Genomic DNA, 12529 nt, shown 5'->3' with positions numbered 1-12529 from the left:
TTTTGACTTGTTTCAAATAAGCTGAGGGGATTTTGCTTAGTGTCTACTATCTGGAACTGAAGATTTTTCTTTCTGTTGCATTGGATTCTCAGCTTAGTTTGTCCTCTTGGCATGGGCAACATTCCATCAACTTTACCTTTGACAGCTTCATATTCAGGTCACCATCTTGAACAACTTCACACTACTCTGTGAAGCTCATGATGCTGCTTGTAGACCCAGTGACTATCTGACACTTTACATTAACTTGATGTTCTCCTTCTATAGTTAACATTCTAACAGTCATAAACCACTTTCTGCTTCCAGACTTGATGGCACCAGCATGTTCTAGGGTGTAGAGTGATTTGTCAGAATCATCGTCCAACATCTATCTAGCAACAATCTTTGTACGCTTGCTTTTCTTCTTTCTAGCTAAACACTTGCATGTAAAGTGATTCAGCTTCTTGCAGTTAGAACACTGCTTCCATCACATTGGATATGTTTCCATTTCCTTCTGCTGGTGTCTTCCACAGCATCTACATCTTGTACTCTGGTCTTGATCTTTCTGCTTGCCTTTCTGAGAGTTCTTTCCATTTCATCATTGACTTGTGCTCGGATGGCTTGGACTGCTTCCCAGCATAGTGCACAGCTTCATCAGTTCTTCCATCAATATTCAGATGTTGATTAGCCAGCTCAGAATTTCTGTACATTCAATAACTTCCTTGAGAATAAGTTTCTCTTCCCTCAGAAGACATGCTCTCACAGCAGCACCCCTTGTTCCTAAGACAATCTTATCTCTGATGAGATCATCAGTTGTTTGTCCAAACTCACAAGTTTTAGCTAGATGTCTCAGTACACTCACATACTGATCAATATTATCTCTCTCTTCATGAGCTCTACTGGTAAACAAATAACGTTCATAAATGACATTAGTAAAGGGTTCAAAGTGGGTCTTCCAAAATTTCACATATCTGGCATTTCTGTTCCTCGGTGAGATTTGGGTGCAGTACAGCTTGAAGCATTTCTTCCCCAGCAATGATAACAAGAATTGCTACTGTTATTTGTTCAAGTTTCATGCTCAACTCTGTGGCAATCTGATAATTATGACATTGAGACTGGAAAATTGCCAATTCCCTCTCAAATCTACTTTCATGTCCATAGGAGCAGGTACTGGAAATTTCAAAGCCATAATGATTCACTCAACTGCCGATGTCCTGTACCAAGTTGCAGACCCAAGTTTTAATTATCCTCTACTGTTTCTTTTTTTCATACGATGGCAACTATTAAAATCCACTCAATCCCAGCTACTCACTTCTGGCACCATGTTCCATGTGGTGTTGGAAATTGCTACTTCCTAAAAGCCTTTATTTACATATCATGACATCAAATGTCACTTGAATATGTAAAGCCACAGAGCACATTTATCCAAATGATCCTCACCCATAGTTTTGTGGGGGCTATCATTTTAGCCCCTCGGAGTCCATGAATGCGCACACGAAAGGTATCATCTTTCCATGCAGATTGCTGAAACAAACTTCATTATTCCCTCATCCTCACAATTTCTTTCCATTTAACTGTAGGTGATTACGGAGGCCCTTCTCCAACTTCATCTTTTAGATTCTCTTTACCAAACTACAAAATTGGTCACTGAAGCCCAAGAACGTATGCATCCAGTGTTTGAACTGGATAAATGGCAGGAAACACACCAGAGGTCTTGTTTCCCTCATTCTAATGAGTACTCCCGATCGTTTTGTGGAAAAGCCACAAGATGGGGAAATGGTGGAGAGCATCCAGAGCATTATTTCTGGAAAAATCATCCCCCCACCCCCTCCCAACACCCCATATGTCCAGCAAAAGCTAAAGGCAAAAGAAAACTGCAGACGCTGGACCAGAACCAAGGACAGACTCAACAGCTCACTCACCATCTGTAAACAGATTCAGGTGAACGCCCAGAGACGCTGACTGACCTGCTAAGTAGTTTGTGGTGATTTGGTTCCCTAGAAAACTGTTGGGATGTGGCCTGGAAGCCCAAAAGCTGCATTTTTATTAATGATTAAATGTGGGTCTGTATTTGTCATACATGTGACACTGTGCTTATATGTTGTCGCGAGATCTGCTGAGGCAGCAACATGCAGTGGAATCCATACTATTTACAGGAGGAACTGAGGCTTATATTGAAGAGCTGCTGAGCGCTTATGTGTACCCTCTACCGCTTGCGCAGGGCAAATCCTCCCGCCAAAATAAACATTCAAAGATACATCAGTCAGTCCAGCCAGATCCACACCACCAAATATTTCACCAACTATTGTTATCCATCAAAAAAGTGATCTGAAGAAAGTGCAGAGGTGGTTTATCCAGCCTAAAAATAAAAGGTAAAATAAAGTCTTTAGAACTTGCTTTGACGCTATGAGTGTTCTTTCGGGCTCTGATGTTTGACCGTATAAACTCTGCCTTTATTACATTTCTTATTTGACAGGGAATCTTGCCTTTATAAAATTGGATCTCAGCGAGGAGCAGGGCACGGTGCACTGATAGATTATGAGAGTTTAATTATTGCTTCAACTGGGGAAACTAGAATTCGGTTTTCGAGAGAAGATTGTAGCATTCTAGAAAAAATATGTAGACAATTCCAAAACTTCATTTTATATCATATATTATCTTAATGTGTATTTTTTATTAATGTACATAGTTAATAGTGCAGTGAATGTGTAAGAATTCACATTTTTAAACCTTAAAAATGGTTTTAAAGGCGGGATGTTGGAGCCAAGTGCGGTTCAGAAACTGCGGTTTCATCATTTTACCATTAAGGTTTAATAATACTTACAAACAATTTGAATAGATATATACGGCAGCTTAGATTTTGAATATCACGACCCAAAAGCAGAAGGATTTTCAGTGGGAACTCCGGAATAGGTGGACCCTCAATTCTCAGTGATCGTCGCCAATGGAAATAAATAGTAAGATGTTTGCAGTTGTCCATTACGTATTTTGTTTATCCGGCAATTCCACTTTGTCATATATTGTTTTAAACGTTAAGCTCTCTTGATCTTTTTGTCAACAGAGCGACAGTTTATACCGCATGAAGAATTAACCTTGTGGCTGAAACAATTCAACAGAGTCTGTACATTAAGAGCTTTCACCGTTGTGATAGATTCATCTATCCAAAACTAATTTGCTCCCTTTCAATTGCCTGTATCCTTCTCTGCATCAAATACTTTCCCTCTCATCCTTTAAAAGATGCAATATTCCCCGTTGCACTGCTCCCTGCTCCGCAGAGATTTGCTAGAATGGTTCTAGGGATGAAGGACTTCAGTTATATGGATGGATTGGAGAAGCTGGGGCTGTTTCCCTTAGAGCAGGGAAGTTTACGTGTAGATTTCATAGAGTTGTTCTTAGCCGTGAACAGTTTCGATAGAGTAAATAAGGAAAAGTTGTTTCCAGTGGCAGAAATGTTGGTAACCAGAGGATACAGGTTAAGGATGAATGGCAAAACAACCAGGAGTCTTGGGAGGGAATATTGTTTTTACCCAAGAGGTGGCATCTGGAATACGCTGCCTGAAGGGGTGGTGGAAGCAGAGTCAATAATTACTTTCAAAAGTGAATTGGATAAATACTTGAAGGTAAAAAAAAATTGCAGGGCTACGGAAAAAGTCAGCAAAGTGGGATTAATTGGATAGCTCTTCCAAAGAGCTGGTACAGCACGATGGGCTGAATAACCTCCTTCCAAACTGATGATCTCTACATTCTGTACGCTCCACCAGCCGGACTTATTTTTTCTTTTTGCTTTTCATTGTCAGGAAATTAAACCTTGTTTAAGATCTGATTTAGCACCTTCAGTATGCTTTACGGTAAAGCAGGTGCAGGAATGTAATTCTTCGGCTGTGATTTTCCAGCCCCATCACCATGGGACCTGCCACGGGTGAGGTGGTGCCCCAGCCAGAAGCCCATTGACTTGTGGCGGGACCAGAAGATCACGGCAGCGAGCGGGTGTGGAAAATCCCACCGTTCATCTCTGGCTAAAGGACAGCTGCAGCTTAAGTGTTTTGTCTAGCATTCAAAGTCCATATATAAGTAGCTGTGGACCTCATATTATCTCCGTATGTGTTACAAAATTCAAGTTTTAGAATATGTGTTGATTTATATATGTTCATATGTATTTATTTATATATATATATATAGAAGCTCTTGAATATAAATGAGATTGTAGCGGGTGGAACTACTTCAGAATAAGACACTGAAACAAACCACTCTTAAAGAAATGCTTATGTTAGAGGTGCAGTTGGAGCTGCGATTAGGCTGTGTAACTGCAACTTGTTTCTTTGTACTCCATTAGACCCTTGAGATACTGGAACTATTTTCACTAGAGCAGAGGAAGGTAGAAGACGATTCGACAACACAATTTTAAAGTATGCTTGCCTTTTATGAGGCGAACAGGGAAGGATCATTTTCTTTGGTTGGAGAGGCAATTGAAATGATCACTGAGTGTAAGGTTAGCAGAAAATAGTACAGCTTGACGAAGGGGGTGGCACAGGAAGTAGAGACAGAGGCCACTGCAATTCTTAAGGGGAAGAGGGATAAACATTGTGAAGCAGAGGCTATAAAAAGAGATATGATAAGTTGAATAGCCTCCATCCATCCTGTAAACTGAGTATTTTTATGCTTAACAGTGAAGCAGCTCTCCACGTTATTTCCCACTATAAGCTCGCTCTTCAAAACATAACTCCTTACTGCCCACACAGAAAAAATTACTCATACAGTAAGCATTACAGTTTTAATGAAAACTTCCTTAGGCCACAAGACAAAACAGCTCTCCACAATTACAGAATCCCACAGTGCAGAAGGGGCCGTTTGGCCCATCGAGTCTGCACCGACACGTGAGAAACACCTGACCTACCTAATCCCATTTACCAGCACTTGGCCCATAGCCTTGAATGTTATGATGTGCCAAGTGCTCATCCAGGTAATTTTTAAAGGATGTGAGGCAACCCGCCTTCACCACCCTCCCAGGCAGCACATTCCAGACTATCACCACCCTCTGGGTAATCAAAAATTTCCCCACATCCCCCCTAAACCTCCTGCCCCTCACCTTGAGCTTGTGTCCCCTCGTGACTGACCCTTCAACTAAAGGGAACAGCTGCTCCCTATCCACCCTGTCCATGCCCCTCATAATCTTGTACACCTCGATCAAGTCGCCCCTCAGTCTTCTCTGCTCCAACAAAAACAACCCAAGTCTGTCCAACCTCTCTTCATAACTTAAATGTTTCATCCCAGGCAACATCCTGGTGAATCTCCTCTGCACCCCCTCCAATGCAATCACATCCTTCCTATAATGTGGCGACCGGAACTGCACACAGTACTCCAGTTGTGGCCTCACCAAGGTTCTATACAACTCCAACATGACCTCTCTACTTTTGTAATCTATGCCTCGATTGATAAAGGCAAGTGTCCCATATGCCTTTTTCACCACCCCACTAACATGCCCCTCTACCTTCAGAGATCTATAGACACACACGTCAAGGTCCCTTTGTTCCTCAGAACTTCCTAGTGTCATGCCATTCATTAAATACTTGTCAAATTACTCCTTCCAAAGTGTATCATCTCACACTTTTTAGGGTTAAATTGCATCTGCCACTTCTCTGCCTATTGGACCATCTCGTCGATATCTTCCTGTTGTCCAAGACACTCTACCTCATTGTTAACCACCCGGCCAATCTTTGTGTCATCTGTAAGCTTACTAATTAATCCTACCCCCCACATAGTCATCTATGTCGTTTATATAAATGACAAATAATAGGGGCCGTGCACAGATCCCTGTGGTACACCACTGGACACGGGCTTCCAGTCACTAAAGCATCCTTCTGTCATCACCCACTGTCTCCTACAGCTAAGCCAATTTTGGATCCACCTTATCATATTACCCTGTATCCCATGTGCATTTGCCTTCTTTATAAGTATCCCATGTGGGACCTTATCAAAGGCTTTGCTGAAATCCATATAAACTACATCAACTGCACTACCCTCATCTACACACCTGGTCACCTCCTCAAAAAATTCAATCAAATTTGTTAGGCATGACCTCCCTCTGACAAAGCCATGCTGACTATCCCTGATAAAACCTGGTCTCTCCAAGTGGAGATAGATTCTCTCCTTCAGAATTTTCTCAAATAGTTTCCCTACAACTGACGTGAAACTCACTGGTCTGTAGTTCCCTGGCTTATCTCTACAGCCCTTCTTAAATAGCGGAACCACATTAGCTGTTCTCCAATCCTCTGACACCTCGCCCATGGCCAGAGAGGAATTAAAAATTTGGGTCAGAGCCCCTGCGATCTCCTCCCTTGCCTCCCTCAGCAGTCTGGGACACAAATCATCCGGACCTGGAGATTTGTCTATTTTTAAGCCTGCCAACACCTCCAATGCCTTGTCACTCCCTATATCAATTTGACTTAATAAAATAAATTTATTCATTATCAAATGTAAGTTTTGGCTATACCAATACGTACAAAAGTCTTGCATCTAGCTTGCTACCAGCACACCTCAGTGCGTCATGTACTGTCATAATGCACAGTTTAGTATAGAAAAACAAGCCAGCAATTTTCTGCTTGGTTTTTGATAACCTGAACCTTCCCTGGAGATTTACAAGCAACTGTGAATCTGTAGAAACTTTCTGCATGCTCTAAGGGAGGAACTTTAACTTAGTGATGCACGGGGAGTGGGTGGGATGCAGGGAGATGGGATGTGGGGTGGGATAGGGGTGGCATCCAGCAACACATGGGGAGCCCAGAAGTACAGTGCATTTGTCAGTGGCTTATTACCCAGTCACTGAATATGCATCTGACTTCTGGGTCCTGACCAATTAGCACGAGTGAGCATGATGACAGCTCACTTGGGTCAATTTCAATTGCACTATTCAAAGTGAAAGTGCAAAGATAGCAGTTGATAGATTGTGGATACAGGGACAGAAAAGAACCAAGTGTCATAATGGAGTATCACTGTGTTAAGCCTGTGCCTATATTATAGGAAAGGTAAAAGTTCCAAAGACATATGGAAACAATAGAATTTACATGTTAAAAATGGTGAAATATATACAAAGGAGAATGAGGCTATTTGTCAGGGGAAAGCATTGTAAGATCTAACAGAAGTGTGTGAAGCCTCCAGTATTTGTGCATAAACCTGCTGTCTACAGAAACCGAAGCTGAAGAGAGCTATTTTCAATTCCACTGTCCAGGGTATTGTGTTAATTTGTTGGATCTGTTTAACATCTAAAATCTATTTTTGGACCTTTCCTTGAAGGGGGTGCAACTGGGAGCCAGGTTAATTAGGGATTTTAGGAGTTATAGTAATAATTTGCAGACCTATGTGCATGCTTGAAATCTTTTCTTGATAAGTATTTTAATTTGCATTTTTTTTTACTTTCCAAAATTTTGGTGGAGTTATTACTTCTGAATTCAATGCATGCATCTCAAAATAAATACAAATTGCAAAACCACTGTGATAGTGAGATCAAGTTTTCCTCGTGGATTTGATCCACCTGGCACACATTATCTGCTGTGTCATAACATTCCTGATACCCCTATGTAAAATTATGGCACTTCTATGCCCATTGACCCACTGTACGCACTGTATAGAACCAATGAATGCTATAGTGACAATAGGATAGGTGAAAGAAAAGCTTTAAAAAACATTCATTCATTCATAAAAATGCTTTTGCTACAGCCCAATAAAAGTGTCAATCAACCGGACACTTTAAAGCATCAATAAAAGAAACTGCAAGTACTTGAAACCTCTTTATCTTATTTAAATAAAATTTGTGAAAGTGACAGAGGGACTAAGAGAGCCAGAGCTGTCAATCAAGCAATGTTTTCTCTGGTTTGTAACTGTTTGAGCACTCTAATGGGTGTCTAGGCTCTCAGCCAAGAATGCTAAATAAGCTGCATGCAGTTTCTGCTATTGATACTTTAAAGGACCTGGATGATTGACACTTTTATTGGGCTGTAGTAAAAGCAATTTTTATGAATAAAGGACTATTATAAAGCATTCTTAACACACTGTACAGATCTTTGAAGGTGTCCTGACATATTGAGGGAGTTGTTAGCCAAGATGACAATGAAGACAGGGTGTATAGTGGGTGGATGGGCATGGAAGTGGCATTGCTTGGCAAGGGATTATGAGGAACCAAGGGGGTGGGTAGGTGGTCATAGCTAGGCATGGGGGTATGAAGGGCCATGAAGGGGCGAGGGTGCGGTCACAGCTTGACATGAGAAATTGTAGGACTTTTGAACTTACCTTTCAGAAGGTCCCGTCATCCAGACTATGCTTCATAACACCTCTGAGTTGCCATGAACCACAACTCTTTGAAAACCTAGCCTGACTCCATGGGCTGTATTTTCTGGTTGGCAAGCGTTGGCGGGGCCCACTCGCCGACGCGTAAAATGACGCGGGCTGACGGGCGTGCGTACTGACGTCGCCTCGCATCATTCACATTTTCAGGTTGGTGGGCATGCTGCCGAGTCGGCTGCGCATCTGTCGACCTGTCAACGGCCTATTAAGGTCATTAAAAAAGTAATTGACATAATTGATGGACCTGTACGTCCAACTTTAAGGTTGGTGGGCAGGCTGGGAGCCTTGGCAGGCTTCAGAAAAAGCAGGATGAAGTTTCATGAGGGATTTAAAAATTCCAGAATATGTTAAAATAAAAGTTATGGACATGTCCCAACTCATGTGACACTGTCACATGACGGAACATGGCAGTGAAATTCTTATCTGACCTTTATTTACTGTTTCAATTCTGAGCCGATCTCCCTGAGGTAGCATTTTGCCTCAGGGAGATCTGTGTACTCTTTCACATGCACGAAAGAGCACACTCCTGGTTGAGGGAATCCCCCCCCCCCCCCCTTGTCCTCCCCACCCGCACAGGGAGTGCATAGTGCTTCCTGGCGGACGTCATGCTGGGCGGGCCTTAATTGGCTCGTCCATGTAAAATGGTGGTGCGCCCCCAAGCCGGGGCACCGATCAGGAACCCGCCCGCCCACTCCCGCACATCCCCCCCGACGGGGGGAAAATGTTGTCCCATGAGAATTGCAGAAGATTAGGACATGCCTATCCCCGCAATGGAGCCAGCCAGTTCGGGAGTGCAGGGTCCAGGTTCATAGCCCAAATCAACCCGCATGTTTAAACAACTTGCTAAAAATCAGAAACCCCAGGAATGGGATTGGAAAACCTGGAATTGAACCCTGGCTGCCATTTTCACCATTCCACCGAATCTCCCCGACTCCATGAAACTCTAGCCCAGAACCTCTATTTATGAAGGCCAGATCCCATATTCTTGGCTAACAAGTCCTTCAACATGCCAGGGAACCTTCAAAGATCTGTGCACAGGCACCCCTCCCCCATCCCCCACCACAGATCCCTTTGTCCCTTCACACTCTTTAGAACTTTACCATTAAGTATATACTGCCTCTCCCAATCCATTGTGCTAAAATTGGGAACACCATTGTCTACCATCCTCCAGTCTGAAAAGTCTATCCTATGAGTGTCTTGCATTGGGGGGGAAAGGGTTCACAGGTTCAATATCTAGTTCAGTGGTATAATAATACTGTAATAATACCATTTGAGATCTGGACTGGGTGCTCAAGTCTTTCCAATGTGTGCTACCTCAAGCTATTCAAGACTAATGAGCAAACATGGTCAAAAACAACACCCAAATTATCGAGCTACATTATTTCACCATGAGGAAATATACAGAGCAACAACAATGATCAGACTCCTGTTAACTCAGAGTACTTAGTTACTGCTTTAAATTGTATAAAATGCTGAAAAGAATGTAATCATATTGCTTTTTGTATCTTTTCTCTGCTGCACTGAAGTCATTGTTATTTGTAAATTTTCTACCCCTTTGTTATCGATGTGGATTGTCCCTGTACAGCCTGGATATCGTAGTTCTACAGGAGTAGGGTGAAAACGATGATTCTGGTCATGCAGTCCTCTGACTTTCTCAGGCCTTGAACTTGGCAACAAGAGCAATAATTCCTCACTTCTCCAGCAGCTGGTTTCATGTGACATGGGTCATCAGCAGGGTGTAGATGAAAACTCCTATGTTGTGTCTTTTACACATTTGCTCATAGCGACTGAAAATCCCACCGCCCAATATCGGCGTGACATTTCCAAAACAAGCCCTTGGGCCCCTGACAGACTCTGCAGACTTCTGCAGGGGGCAGCTTTTGTTTGGAAGGAAGTAATTGGAGTAAATCAATGATCTTGAGACAGTTACTGATTCTGGATTGCTAAACCAAATTGGTAATTTGATTGGATAGAATTGTGGCACTGACCGTATAATGCATGGAATTGTCCTTTGGTTGCTTGGTCTTGAGTCAGTGGAATACTTGAGTCAATGACCGTGGCTGACAGCACATATTGCTTCAAAGATATAGTTCTGATGAAGAGTCATACATACGGACTTGAAACGTTAACTCTGTCTTCCTCGCCACAGATGCTGTCAGACCTGCTGAGTATTTCCGGCTATTTTTGTTTTTGTTGTAGCATATATTGCTTATTTGAGCTGGCCATTTATTTTTTCCATGTGGATGTAATACTGTTGTGGCATTACATGTTTAAGAGATATAGTACCATTGACACAGTTTGAATGCAAAATTTTTAATTATTCTGGGACATCACTACAGAATACATTTCCAGTACCTTTGTTCATACTGCTGACATCTCTACAAATTCGCTCCTCATTTCCAGTTTAATTTTAGTTTTAATTTTGCTTACATCAGCCCTCCTTCCATCTGAAGTCTTGCATATAGCTTTGGGTCTAAACTTCTTCCCCGAGCTTCACAATGTTTATGTTTATTGGTGATAACAATACTGAACAGCAAATCTGATGAATCTTTTCTTAGAATTTAACATTAAATTATTGTCTGTTTTGATAAGAAAAATTGAAATATGCAATGGACTAAAATAAGTGTCATTTGTTACAGATTTATTACAGGTGAACATCTGATGCACAGTAACACTTCAATTGAGATACATAAACCGAAATAGCAAGCTAAATGCAATCAGTTGACACTCAAGTGAAGGGATAGAATGGGATACTTGCACCATGGCAACGCATTGCTTTGGCTGTGGATGTACGGGTTGCCATGCCAATGTTTTATAGACTACAGTGAAGTGTGTGTTATCTTCCACACTCCATATGCTATACATAGCTGAGAAATTGTGTGTAGCTGCAATATTCATTGATGTTTCATGGTTTAGAGGCCAGAATTTTCTGTATACAATCAAGGAACCATGGTAGCGGTTGTGATCTACTAAAGCTGCAAACAGAATAACATTTTGAACTGTGTTAGTGCAGGCCTGACCTATGTAAAAGAACTGTCCATTTGTATTCATATTTAAATCTTAATAAGCTGGAGTATGAATATTGCTAAAAAGAGAGACATGTTGCCGAAGATTTACACCTTGCATTCTTCAGGACAAACACAAGAATGTCAAATTTCAAAAGCTCACCACAATTTATACCATCTGAGAAAAGGGAGTGCTGATTGGTTGGCAAGTCAACTCTGATTGGCTGAGGCTTTCCCATGGAGAATGCAACAGGGGGCTATAGGCTCCGCATGCTTCAGGACAATTCAAAAAAAGATGCAAGGCTTGAAGTATTCTTTTTGTTTGCAGAGTTCAAGTCCCTCCATATGAATATATGTTGCTTCTGGTAAGCATAAATGAGCCACATTATGAGCTTGACTGATTATTTAAATTGGTTGTTAGTGCAGCTATTAATGCCACTCATTTTGGCAGGAGGAATAAAGAGGCCACTTGTTCCTTGTAAGGGAAGAAACTAAATGTGGTAGAGGAGCCAAGAGATCTAGGAATACTGATTCATAAAGCACTAAAAGTAGCAACATGAGTCAAAAAGGCCATAAAGAATACAAACAATTCTCTTGCATTTGTCCTGATAAGCACAGGATGAAAAGCTTCAGCAACATGTCTTTCATTGCGTAAATGGAGTGTGTTATGAAGAGAATTGTCCCAAGTTTCTGTCTCCAAATTTAAAATTTGTCATAGCACAAACAAAGAAAGTAACTGTGTAAATATAAATGGCCCTTGTAAATATAGATGGTATCCGGGTGATATTGCAGTGGTTCAAGCCCATTGATATCCATCGTGTATAAGAGAACTTGTATTTGTCTATAGTGCTCTGTGCCAAAGCACATGTATGAAATCCAGCCCTGCACAAAGTAGACCAAGTGTGATTTTATAGCCATAGTTCTACATTAATCTAACTTTACCTCCTTGTTTTTGTGTTCTATTCCTCTGTTTTCTGTTTCTTGGCCATCTGCTATATCTGATGCCATTCTGTCACCTGGTCTTTGGTGTTTGTCATCAGTTTATTTTGTGGCTCCTTATCAAAGGTCTCCTGAAAGGCCATGTGCACCACACCTTGGCTGGGATTTTCCAATCCCACCCGGATCTTGCGGTCCCATTGAAAATCAATGGAATTTTGCTGGCCTGCCACATCCCTCGCGGCAGGTCCCACCCCGACAGGGCCGGAAATTCC

General features: G+C 41.8%; 1 protein-coding gene across 1 annotated transcript in view; it reads left to right on the top strand.

Moving 5' to 3' along the window:
* The first annotated feature begins 2142 nt into the window (after positions 1-2142).
* The window catches only part of LOC121293416 (sodium-coupled neutral amino acid transporter 4-like), a 47157-nt gene continuing 36770 nt past the window's right edge, over positions 2143-12529 (top strand). Inside the window, exon 1 of the mRNA XM_041216495.1 lies at positions 2143-2348. The gene's annotated coding sequence lies outside the window, so the exon portion shown is untranslated. The remainder of the gene's footprint in view (positions 2349-12529) is intronic.

Source organism: Carcharodon carcharias, chromosome 21 (genome assembly GCF_017639515.1).
Source record: "Carcharodon carcharias isolate sCarCar2 chromosome 21, sCarCar2.pri, whole genome shotgun sequence".
Lineage (NCBI taxonomy): Eukaryota > Metazoa > Chordata > Chondrichthyes > Lamniformes > Lamnidae > Carcharodon > Carcharodon carcharias.
The sequence above is the reverse complement of the archived record's forward strand: the minus strand, read 5'-3'. Positions and strand labels throughout refer to the sequence as shown.